This window comes from Bison bison, unplaced genomic scaffold, assembly GCF_000754665.1.
Source record: "Bison bison bison isolate TAMUID 2011002044 unplaced genomic scaffold, Bison_UMD1.0 scf7180017864257, whole genome shotgun sequence".
NCBI classification, from domain to species: domain Eukaryota; kingdom Metazoa; phylum Chordata; class Mammalia; order Artiodactyla; family Bovidae; genus Bison; species Bison bison.
In genome coordinates, this window is record NW_011494829.1 from 773,339 (window position 1) to 776,643 (window position 3,305).

A 3,305-nucleotide genomic window follows, 5' to 3' on the forward strand; every position below is an offset into this window, starting at 1 on the left:
CAAGGCAGAATACTCCTAGCCTCCATGCCACGGGGTTGAGAATAAGATAGATTTTAGTTCCAAATAATAATGAATGGCACATTATGGCCCCATAAAGTCAGCAAGAAGTTAAACTTTTATTTACAATTAGAAACACATTGTGTGTTCCAAGAAATGTCATGTCATAAATGTAAAGCAGAAAGATTAAAAGCAATCCATACCTAGGGTATCAGCACCCAGAATTATACAATTTGTTTACTGATCAGGAATATTTAAATAAATTGTCATGGAAAGTACACAAATTAACACTTTTATTGTATCTGTAATTAAGGGTAACATCAGATGTTACCATTATTATAATAAATGTAAATTTTGTTTTTGATTTTCAGGCAAAATCATAAAATTTTAGAAGTTAACTTAACCAGAAATACATAAGTAAAGGCAGTAGATATATCAAGAAGTTGCAAATAAAATAACAATACTAAAATTATTGAAAGATCTGTCCATATCCTGATACCTTCTCAGATGTTAAAATTCTAAAAGTAATGGTGCTGTTGCTTAAAAATAAAATGTAATAAGATTAACAAGAGACTGTCTAGTGAAGATCAGAGTTTTCAGTTGAATGTTGGGCTGCTTAGTCATAACTTTTGCTTATTGTGATGTGGAAAGCAAAATTGGGCAAGGGGATTAAAAACTCTATTGTATTTTAATCTCATTTTTTTCTGTGAAACTAGATCTATAAACTGAATTAGATCTGTGTCAAAGTTTAGATTTTAGATTTTAAAGGTAAGTGAATCAACTACATCTGTGATGAGCATCACAGGAATTATTATTGTAAAATACAGTGATTTGAATCCTCCCAACCAGCCAGCTAAATCCTGAATTTTAATGGAATAAGAGGGTGCTTATGGTGACTCCATAAAGCCCCCTAGATAAGAACTTTAATTTACAAGTGAGATTAAATGGTTTGTGGCATTCAAGTACTCCAGTCAATAATAATTAAGAATGCCCCCCCAAATAAAGAATATATTGGCTCTAACTGATACAAAAGTGCTGTGATTGGGACTATAGGTGCTATAAAACTAAAGAATCTCATAGAAGTAATCAGATTTTTACAGCCACTTTACCCTGGGGTCATTTTCTGATTTGTATGTGGGCAGGGAGTAAAGGATCTGAGCATAAAACCAAATATATACAATGGAGGGAAGGAGAGATCAGAAGAGTTTCGGGAAAAAAAAAAAAATCAGGAAACTTCTTGGATGCTAGTAGTTTTTTCCTTAGTAAAGTTGTTGTATTCTGGCAAAAACTGAAGCCTAGACTTGACTTAACAAAGTCCGTAATTTTATCACAGAGCTCAGAAACCACATTATATGAATAACAGAAGAGTCAGCCAAGTAAAGAGAAAGGTTATCATTTCAGTCCCCACAACCCAGTGGTTAAGAAAACACATGCAATGCAGGAGACACAGGAATCATGGGTTCAATCCCTGGGTCAAGAGGATTTCCTGGAATAGGAAATGGCAACCCACTCCAGTATTCTTGCCTGGAAAATGTCATGGACAGAGGATCCTGCCAGAATACAGTCCCTAGGGTCACAAAGAGTCGGACACAACTGAGTATGCATACACACAACATGTATAAACAATTATTTCGATGTAATAAAACCGCCAGACTTGCCAAATGACAGAGGAATCTGATTTTTTTTTTTAATTAAGGGTATAAACAGACAATATAAAGCATTTCACAAAGGATCTAGACTTTGAAATTAGCACAAAATTGAAAGAAGCTTGCTCTTTGGTGGGGGCAGGGTGATGACAGTGTATTAAAAAACAGAGACTACTTTGCCAACAAAGATCCATATAGTCAAAGCTATAATTTTTCCAAAGTCATGTACGGATGTGAGAGTTGGACCATAGAGAAGGTTGAGTGCTGAAGAATCAATGTTTTTGAACTGTGCAGCTGGAAAAGACTCTTGACAGGCTCTTGGACAGCAAAAAGCTCAAATCAGTTGATCCTAAAGGCAATCAGGCTTGAATATTCATTGGAAGGACTGATGCTAAAGCTGAAACTGCAATATTTCTGCCACCTGATGAGAAGAGTTGACACACTGGAAAAGACCATGATGCTGGAAAGATCAAGAGCAGGAGAAGAAGGAGATGGCAGAGGATGAAATGGTTGGATAGCATCACTGACTCAATGAACATGAGTTTGAGCAAACTCTGGGAGACAGTGAAGGACAGGGAAGCCTGGCATGTTGCAGTACCTGGGGTTGCAAAGAGTTGGACACAACTTAGCAACTGAACAACAATTAGGTCTGTAAGAGAATTGTGAGTAACATAATCATTATATGTAGAAAAGGATAGAGAAAATAGAAGAAAAATGTAGAATTTTATAAAATTGGAAGATTTATAATCTATAATTATATTTGCTAACTGGATAATTGCTTAATGAATTGGAAGCTCAAGAATACTGAAATGGGTAACCTATCCCTTTTCCAGCAGATCTTCCTCACCCAGGAATTGAACTGGGGTCTCCTGCACTGCAGGCAGATTCTTTACCAACTGAGCTATCAGGGAAGCCCTGGAAACTACACATGTAGCTGACAGAAAGTTCTAGAAATTATAATTATAATATATAACATTGACATGCAATTAAAACATTAAGAACACATTAGATATAACAGAAGATTTATTACTGCACTGTAAGACAGACTATTAGAAAATGTGACATGTAACATTATTATGTGGGAATGAAAAGAGAGTCACATCCTAAAAAACGAGAGAGTGGGAGAAAGAGAGAAAGAGAGACAGGGAGAGACATGTTGAAAGAGTGGAAAAGCCTAATATTCTTGGAATGTGAGAAGAGACAATGAAAAGTGTGGAAACAATACTCAATAACAACCAAGCATTTTTCAAAATGGAGGCAACATACAAATTCACAGAGAAGGCAATGGCACCCCACTCCAGTACTCTTGACTAAAATCCCATGGACGGAGGAGCCTGGAAGGCTGCAGTCCATGGGGTCGCTGAGGGTCGAACACGACTGAGCGACTTCACTTTCACTTTTCACTTTCACGCTTTGGAGAAGGAAATGGCACCCCACTCCAGTGTTTTTGCCTGGAGAATCCCAGGGACGGGAGAGCCTGGTGGGCTGCCCTCTATGGGGTCTCACAGAGTCAGACATGACTGAAGTGACTTAGCAGTATACAAATTCAAGAAGCATAATAAACACCTAGTTGATGCTGCTGCTGCTAAGTCGCTTCAGTCGTGTCCGACTCTGTGTGACTCCATAGATGGCAGCCCACCAGGCTCTTCCGTCCCTGGGATT